This window comes from Sebastes fasciatus, chromosome 21 (genome assembly GCF_043250625.1).
Source record: "Sebastes fasciatus isolate fSebFas1 chromosome 21, fSebFas1.pri, whole genome shotgun sequence".
Taxonomy (NCBI): Eukaryota; Metazoa; Chordata; class Actinopteri; order Perciformes; family Sebastidae; genus Sebastes; species Sebastes fasciatus.
The window spans coordinates 12,464,673-12,474,547 of NC_133815.1; the positions used below are offsets into that span (position 1 = coordinate 12,464,673).

At 40.1% G+C, this 9,875-nt stretch overlaps 1 protein-coding gene across 4 annotated transcripts in view; it reads right to left on the minus strand.

Annotated features, from left to right (window-relative positions):
- Positions 1-9,359, minus strand: part of ncoa2 (nuclear receptor coactivator 2) — a 69,033-nt gene extending 59,674 nt beyond the window's left edge. For 2 of the 4 annotated variants that reach the window (XM_074622469.1, XM_074622466.1), the window contains exon 1: positions 9,193-9,359. The gene's annotated coding sequence lies outside the window, so the exon portion shown is untranslated. Of the gene's footprint in view, positions 1-8,678; positions 8,790-9,192 lie in introns of those variants that run through there. The other 2 variants (XM_074622468.1, XM_074622467.1) reach the window with 2 other exon arrangements.
- Positions 9,360-9,875: the final 516 nt, after the last annotated feature.

Here is a 9,875-nt window from a genome sequence, read left to right on the forward strand (position 1 = left end):
TTAATTGTGGGAGTTAACGGGGCGTGATATGAGGCTCATGAACCTGTGCAACATTTTATGCTCTTGGTGATTAATAAAAGAAAAACAAGTACTTCGGCTGATGGGGTTGTGCTTAATTTAGCCATAACATTAACCTACGGTGTACCTGAACTGTACAGTATGGATAGAAAACACAGGTCAGCTAAGGAGATTCCCTACCTACCTGCTGAAAACAGTAAAGATAAAGCAAGCAAAACCATATTATAGGTCACTGAAGGAACACTGCTGAGTCAGCAGCGAGCGAGACAGAGAGAGAGAGAGAAAGAGAGAGAGAGAGAGCGAATGAGAGAGCGAGAGGGGGAAAGAGAAATCATGCTGGTCAGAGTTTGACCCTCACAATGTGTACAGAAATGAAAAGCCTGAAACTGAATCCCCGCATTCCTCTGGCTTTATGGCGAGCGAGTGAGAAATGCTGCTGCTCTGCACATGTCATTCCGTGCTACCTTAGCCCGGCCCGCGATGGTGACGCCGTTTACCTCCATTCCAGAATAAGATGGTGCACCAGATTTTCTCAGGGCAGATTCACGCTGCATATTTTTGGACCACCCACCCGACTACAGCAGGCAGCTTGCTCAATCCAAGTTCTCTCTCCCTCCCTCGGTGCCAAGGATTCCACCCTGGGCAGTGGGAAGGGTGCCAACCACATGCTAGCACCCAGTGCCACAAACACATTGTGGCAGAGGGGAAAGCAATTCACCCACACGCACAAATTAAGACTTCAAAGCGTGCCCTCTAACCTTTATGTACAGCTCTATCCTGGCATTAATCAATTTAGAGGATACCATCTTGCATCTTTATGATCTAACTTTGTCATTCTTTGACGGGAGTAGGGATACGTCACGAGGGTCACGAGAAACAATACTTCAGTACCAATTCAATGCCAAAAATCTGAAAATGTGACAGTACTTGTTTTCTACAGTATGACAGGTACTGTCAGGGCGAACGGTGTCCTGTTGTCAATAGAAAATGTGTTTGGGGCGCAGTAATCTCACTATTGACACGTCCAGGGGATGCACCATATTTCTTCCCTGATAATACTAAGTTGTGAACAACAAATCTGTGTTGAAATCGGCAGGACGAGAGCTAGTTAACGTTAGCTGTAAGCTCCATGCAGGACTGTGCTGCTAACCGACTGCTGACATCTAACTTTAACTAGCTCTCGTCCTGCCAATTTCAGCATGGGAGTTGCCACTGATTTACATTATGATGCATTCAGGCGAAGGTAAATTCTAACATTATCATGTGTTCAAATGTCATCTTGTAAAATGTATTTTTTGGCGAGAAACTTGAATAAATGGAGTTGTTTGAAGGAGATGTTTTCACAGCAATATGAAATAGATGAGAGGGAATTATGACCTGTTTAACTTCCTAACAAAAACTAGTATGTAAACGGTAATAAAAGGAGTGTATGTTGCAGTACATGGGATTTATTGTTTAACTTTTGTTTTTTACCGTGGTATCAAATTGGTATCAAGAATCGTGGAATTTCACTGTTATTGGTATTGACTACTAAATTACTGGTATCCTGACATCCCTACAGGGGAGGGGAGGGGTTTTTATGCCTTTCCATAAAGCATTTTATAACCTCTATCTTTAAGTACTTTTAAATTTGTATATTTTATTACCACAATCAGATTAGTGATAACTGTGGAAAGCGTGAATGAAAATGAGGTACTGTACTGAGCACACATTCAAAAATAGTAACAGTTATTAGATCCACCATATTGTACAGCTAAGCAATCCCAGCCTCACAAAACAAGTGAAAACAGCTGCAGAAGCATTGTCACACTGTCATGTGACCTCTGTTGTATCCTCTGCTCAAGCCAAACTGGCTGAGGGCACCTTCTTAGCAATGAGCAGTAGACACCACAATATCATTTAGCTTGGAAGATCAATATGCACTTTGCTGTAGCTGACCTACATAAGTGGAAGAGCGTGGACCGTCGAAATCGTTGGATTGCCTGTGAGCCTCGAGATCCTTGGAGCCCCGCTGGAGTATCAATGGGAGTAGCTATAGAGCACGAGGCAGCAGCCCAACGGTGTGAGGTTACAAATCTCAGTTTTAAAAACATTACAGATTCAAAATGACTAGCCATGTCATGCTAACACAAACCGACTGCCAGAGGGAATTACCCCACCTGGAAAATGATCAAGTCAAGGACATTTCAACAGCGCGTTTGCTTGCCAATATGGAGCTTAAATGTTCCTGGATGTTGCTTTTGACAAACGTACTCTTCCATGGTTATACAGCCAAAACACTGGGGCTGCGTCCAAAATTATTACATACTATGCACTACATACCCAATATGTGTACTATCTTCCAACATACTTTTGTGTGAACATCAGTAGTATGTGACACACTGAGCAGTAATTTACATCGCCTCTTCCTGAAATCTTCCTTGCTGGTTGGAGGTGTGTAACCACGGCAACCTGTGCCAACCTCATGTGACCAAAACGACGGTTTAAGAGAATCAAAGTCTGCACTAATTTAGAAAACATATTACACCTAGCAATGTGAAATCTTATACTTGTACTTAAACTGAAGCGTTACTGATGTTACAGAGGTGTCCGTCAACATCTGTTATGAACGCTGTCATCACTACCGCATTGAATTGTGGGACATTTATGCTGCTGTAGTGTCCAACGTTTGCATATTGTCATATTTCACCAGAAATAGTATGCAATTTCTGTACTATTGGTTTAATACGTACTAAAATAAATCTCACATACTATTTTAGCGTACTAAATGGCATGTTAGTATAGAATTTCAGGCGCAAACTTGGGCTGCAAGATATGAGGAAAATGTGCGATATGCAATAATAACGCTGAATATCACGATAACGATATTACTTGCGATAAACAGATCAATTGTTTTCAGTTCTGCTGCTTTCAATATTCTGCTAAAATACAAAAAAATTTAAAGGAAATTATTTCCAAAATCCTATAAATGAACAAATTGAACATCGAACTGAAGACAAAATGCACCGATAAAAAAAAAAGAATGACAGTAACATTTTAAAGGGCTGCTTTCTGATACTCCTTTTAAACTAACTAAAAAAATCCCTCAGTTCAATATTGCAGTCTTTCGCAATGTCTTTATCACGCAAGTTGACATAACGATGGCGATTAAAAAAAGGATATATTGTGCAGCCCTAGTGCAAAGTAAAGGGGCAAGAAGTTATCCAAGAGCAAATTTTGGCTCACTATTATCAGCAAACAACTGTGATGACATGGGTATCCCTCTCATGCTCTGTTGATCCAGAGCAAACCCAGTAATTTAGCTTATCTGACAGGCAGCACTTCTCTTCATTGTAAATCGTCAACCCTTAAACGACAAGCACTGTACTTGGATAATTTCAGTTAACCTAAAAGGATCCTGTACAGGCTGCTGTTAACAAGACAGGCCCTACTCTTAGCACAGATAGATGGGGAAGGCTGATTTGAGGTCAGCTAAACAACACAATGACAACACGCCTTGAAGCAGAGAGGGAGTAAATACTCTGACTCCTCCTCTTCCATGTCAGAGCTCCCTCAGCTTTCCATCAACCATCCCTGCCTTGCTTTTGACGTTTCTCCTCTCGCCGCCCCCCGTCCCCCCTCCTCTCGCTCCCTTTGCTGTAAAAACCTGGCCATTTCCCCACAGCTCATCCCTCACGCCCACCCAGGACCTGTCACACTGCTGTTTCCATGACAACACAAACGCAGAGACAGCAGGGTGAGATGCCCAGTGAGACAAGGCAAACAGATACCAGGGGGGAGCGGTGCATCATGTCAAGAATACACTGTGGCCCTTATACAGCAAGTGATGGACAGATAACACGACGCAGTCTGATCTGTTACATCTAAACTTGACGAGAAGCTATTGTGTGTTTGTTTAACCTGTCTTATCGCGCAGACAAAGTCTTTACTCCAGCTTGGTCTCATATCTAATTCTCTAAGTCTCAAATCATTTAAGGTTATTTTTTTTAATCTAAACTAACTGGTCTTGTCAGAGCAGTCTTACCTAAAAGCAAAACATAGTTTCTCCCAACATTCGGTCTTTGAATGGAATATGCAGATTTGAGCAAGGACAGTAATACTTTGCAACATCCTGATAAAAGCCCAGATTGCTGCCAGCGCTGGATGTTGTCATTTGACACTGCTTTTAAAAAGGAGTACACATTAAAGAGCCTGACTGTGTGAGACAGAGTGATATGGTGTTGTTCAGGAGCTGGACGTACTAAGCGGCGGAGACGGGGATGTCATTTTCCAGCCTGGTGCAAATGAGTCAACTTAATGTTGTTAGTAAAGAGAAGTGTGTGGAAACAAGAGGAGCAGAGTATTTAAATAGTAAAATATGATATGTTTAAAAAGGGATTTATGCCATAAGTGTGCATTAGATTGGATAGGGGGCTAGAGTTGCAACTATTAATCGGTTAGTTCAACTATTAAAAGAATCGCCAGCTATTTTGATAATCAATTAATAGGTTTGAGGAATCTTTTAAGAAAAAAAAAAGAGTACAAATTCTCTGATTCCAGCTTCTTAAACGTGAATATTTTCTTGTTTCTTTACTCCTATATGACAGTAAACTGAATATCTTTGAGTTGTGGACAAAACAAGACAATTGAGGACATGTTTTATAGATCCAACAACTTAGCAATTAATCAAGCAAATAATCAACAGATTGAAACAGCTTAATCGACAATGAAAATAATCCTTGGTTGCAGCCATATAGGTGTCATAAATTTATCATCTTAAGCATTAATACAAGACGGCAACATGGCACTTGAGTGAAATTTGACTTGTCAATTAGTATTTTGATAAGAATATTCACATAAATAATGAGTTTAGGGCTGCAACTAATGATTATACACAGTCCAAGCTCCAAAGATATTTAAGTTATTGTCATAGAAGACAAAGAAAATATTAAAAATTGGAACCTACAACCTGAAAATTTGTCATCTTATCTTCAATTTTGACATAAGTGATTAACTGATTTTCAAAATTGTCGAAGATTAATTTCCTATCAAAGGCCTAATAGATTAACTGACGAATAATTCCAGCCGTAAATGAGTTTAATCACAGAGGTGAGTTTTGGGCTGCAACTAACGATTATTTTCATTATTGATTAATCTGTCAATTATTTTCTAGATTAATCGATTAATCGTTTGCTCTACAAAAAATTTAAGAAAATGTCCATCCCAGTTTCTAAAGTCCAAGGTGATGTCTTTAAATGTCTTATTTTGTCACTCCAAAAACCAAAGATATTTAGTTTAATATGATATAAAACAGAAAAAAGCAGGACGTTTCCATAGAGGCTGAAAAGAGCATTTTCTGCTATTTTTATTCAAAATAGTTGGCATTATTTTTCTAATGGATTAGTTGACTAATCATTGCAGCTCTACACGTGTTCATTCTTCTAAAACTGCTTATGTTTTGGGTTACATGCCTGAAATAAGTTCAGTTGTTAAGATAAGCTTAACAATATATAATAATGTAATAATAACAACGGGGCAGAATTACCTGGGGACCTTATGTGATTTAGGTATTCACCCCAACATCCTTGTGTCATGTAGTGCATTCACTGCAATACAATATAAAAAATCAGCATTTTAACTGAATTGACTGACCAAATCCTACAGATTATTCAGAGATACACCTGACACATAATGCTGCGTAGCGAGATGAGACTCCTGATTTTGCACACAAAATTCAAAGGAACAATCAGTATGACCTCAAGTATAATTCTCACAACAGCCGCTTGGAAAAAATGTAATTACATGAAATTAAAAAAAGAAAATATTGAGATGTTGGTTCACAGGAAAGCCCCAATATAGTAAGACAATAATACAATTCCATTACTGTTTTTCCAGATTCTATTGGTCTAGGTTGAGGCTAAAGAGGTTCTTAGAGTATTTGTAACTCTGGAACAACCTCTGCTGTAGTTATTGTTTTCACAGGTTAGTCTCTAGCCTATTATTTATGCTTAAAACCAAAATAAAATCAGTGTTTAGTGTGAATATTGTCTCATAACAACATATGGAAAGTCTACATAAATCACAGAGCATATATCTGACATCAATACAAAAATGCCATTTAATTCTACATTATAGTGGGGCTGCAGTACGAACAACTCATTAGTGGACTGGGCTATCATATAAGGCCAACAGTGACAGACAACAGCCCAAGAACTGGCAGCGTATGCTACAGAACAAGGGTCAAATGATTACAGTATCACTCAGGTGACGCAACAGAGCGAGCCTATCACAGGGCAAAAGTCCGTGATTACAAGATGAGAGGCTTGTCTCTAATTACATTAGAAATTACTGCTTTGTTTTATGAAAATATGAACACACATTGAACATGGAGTTGGCAACCAATAAGAGCTAAACAACAATATAGAAAGATGGGTTTGTGTGAAGGAAATTACAGGGTTGATGAGTGGAGCCCAGACTGAGGGAAAACAACTAGCGAGGATGGATGTAGTTTCCAAACCATGTGACACGCTGGGCATTACTGTCACACACCTGTTGCAATAGCTGTAGTTTACAATGTGTTCAGGCAGAGAATTACTTCTAGGTAACACCCAATATCCCAACTGTGCCAAACCAGTGTGAGAAAACCTCTTGCCAGTTATCCTTGTATAAACATCCACATACTTCCATACATGCTTGAATGAATTCCTGAACTGTCATCATCCAAACACAGTCATTTTATTGCAATGTTGAGTTAAGAAATGACACAAAACAAATTCTTTAGTGTACCAACCAAAGGCAAAAGCCCTGTTACGTAGACTGCTTCAGCCTTATATAAAACAAATAACAAAAGCAACATACTGTAGGACTGCATTCTTTGTAACTAGGAGGGGTTTGTCGCAGGCGTCATAAGCATGCTCCGCATGTCCTCATCTAACACACTCTCAAAATTAAAATACGGTCAGATGTGGAGGAAATTTTACTACTTCACTTTTCCTGTCTTTCAAGGACAAACGTTTTCAATCAATATCCACCAAAAAATATTTAAAGAGAGTGAGTTTTGCTTCACTACAACTCAAAAAGTCAATAACTTCAGGCACTATGTGGACAGGAGGATGTTTAAAGAGGTTAACAGACAGCACATGCACACAGGTGACAGAAATAAACACTGTCCCGAATACCATTTTTTGGACTTCGAAGCTTCGGTGAGAAATATTCAAAGCTTCACGGAGCAGTGAGGCACGGCAGGCTGACATGTTCTTCTGTCTGTCTGTCTGTCTGTCTCCATTTCCCCAGTTTCAGTGCCTGAGACAGTGCTGCTAACAGCGATATTGTACACAACAAACAGCGATATCCGTATGAGAATAACTAATAATAATTCATGTTAAATATGAATAATGTGGGATTATTCCTTATTTTATGGGCTATTTGGGGATTTATACATTATTATTACATACTTATATATATATATATATATATATAAATTTAAAAACGAAGCATTCGAATAGTGATTTGGAGGTTGAATACCATGGCAACAGTTGAAGCTTCGAAGCTTTCAGGTCAGTCCTAGCTCCGTCCCATTTATTAATGTGTCATTAATGAAAAATATGAAACATCGGTTTCTTTTAAACTCCTTTAGCGTTTACTTTGACTACCGATAGGATCTGACTGAAATCCATCACATCCATCTTCACAGAAAAAGCCCTGAAGTTGCAGCCAAACCGCAAAAACCTAGACACAACATGTCATGTCAAAATCTCATATCAGTGATGTGACACCAGTCAGTGCTGCTGTGCATGCACCACCAGGTGGGCAGGAGTGATGCAACAGAAAAAACTGCTCAACTGGTTCCACAAGATGCGTTCCTGCAGCATTACTGGAGAGGAGGAGCTGTTGACAATCACTGACATGGCACAAGCTGTCTTGCCAGCCTGTATAGTCCTGGATCAGTCAAGCAAAGGGGGGAGCCCTTAAAAGGAGTGCACTCTCAAGACTGGCACAACAAAAGCAACAACACACAAGTCAAGTAGCATTTATACTATATACTGCATGGGTTTGCAATGTATTTTCAAAGAGCATCTATTTACATCCCCCACACAATGAAGCATATAGCTGTGCATGTGTAGTGATTGTGTTGCCACCTGATAAGTGCTACACACAGGACGTTTTTTTTGGGAGAGCAACGCCAAAACAAGCACTGTTGTTTTCCTGTCTTCCAAGCTTTGAGCTGTTTTTCTTGCTGTGTAGCCAGTACAACTTACTCTGAATACTATAAGTGGTCACATTATATAGCGTTGACTGCTATATACTGCAAGGGGTTTGCATTACATTTTCAAAGAGCATCTATTTACATCCCCCGCACAATGAAGCCTATAGTTGTGCATGTGTAGTGATTGTGTTGCCACCTGATAAGTGCTACACATGATGATATGACGTTTTTTTTTTTTGGAGAGCAACAACACCAAAACAAGCACTGCTTTTCCTCTTCCAAGCTTGTTTTCTTGCTGTGTAGCTGTACAACTTTTTCGGACTTCTTTAAGTGCTCACATTATATAGCTTTGACTGCTAACAAGCCTAGTAAAGTATAGCAACCTCGACAATGCATAGCACAAACACAAGAGTTCAGCAAAAAAAAAAACATGAATGCAACCCTTAACAAATGCAGGGATTTCCTGCCAACTTACCTAACGCAAGAACTGCCTCGGCGTGGTTATAACACCACAACAAACCCAGCTAAAAACACACACATGCTGCTGCTGAGAACTGGTAGATTTCTGACAACGACAGACTAGCCTGCTGCTAGCTACAACATCTAGCATGCTAACTAGGTTCCTGGCGAACTTCGTCCGGGTGTTGTGTGCGTGTGTGCACGGTCACCCTTCTCCACTCAGCACAAAAAAACACATATGAAAGTCCCGTGCATACGCTACATTTGTTAGTTTACATGTTAAATGTATATGTGGCCACAGCCGCTACATTAAGAACGTTGCAACAACTCATTGCAACATTGTTGCAGCTGTACATTCTATTGACACACACAGAGAGCAGCAGCAGCAAGAAGCTAATGCTAACAAGCCGCCTGTCTGTGCCAGACAACCCGAGATTGAAGACCTCGCATTGGGATAACACAACACCACGTCCTACCCCCTGTCCACCAAACTAAGGAGCACCAAACCAACACGTGTGATGGCTACTTACCGATTTAATACTTTTGGGTTTGTGTCCTGGTTGTTTAAATCCCGTTTATCAGACGCCGCTCTGACCTTCGCGGTAGTGAAACAACATTTCTGCTGGCTAACTGTGCCGCCATGTTACTCCTGCTGTGCAAACCAATGCTGAGTGTTTATCTGGCTGGTAGCTCTGCTCTGCTATCCTCCCCCACACTGAAAACCACATCACGGGGCTCTCCAGCTCCTCTAGCAGCAGCAGTATACACTCAGTACCGTCAGCAACCCCTACGGCCAGATTTACCTGTTAGGATGACACCATTACTTGGTGTTATTTAATAGAACAACAGTTATTGTTGCTGACATTTAAACCCACTTCAGAGCACACCACCGTGTCACGACTGTCGGTAATGTTTTGTGTTTACAAGGTGGGCAAACTAATGACCCCCATCTCAACTCAGGGTTGCCGATATATAGTGGGGGGGGGGACGGGACGTACAGCTTACTAACATGTATGCACATTTTATTTTATTTTCTATTTATTTGCACTTCACAATATCCAGTCAATGAAAAACAAGAAATGTGTCAAGAGAGGTCAAGAAGCCACAGGCGTATACAAAGGACCCCAGGAAAAAAAAAAAACAATAACAAAAAAAGGAAGAAAGATCTAAACTAACATAATTTAAAAAATACAACAAAAGTTAAACAACGACA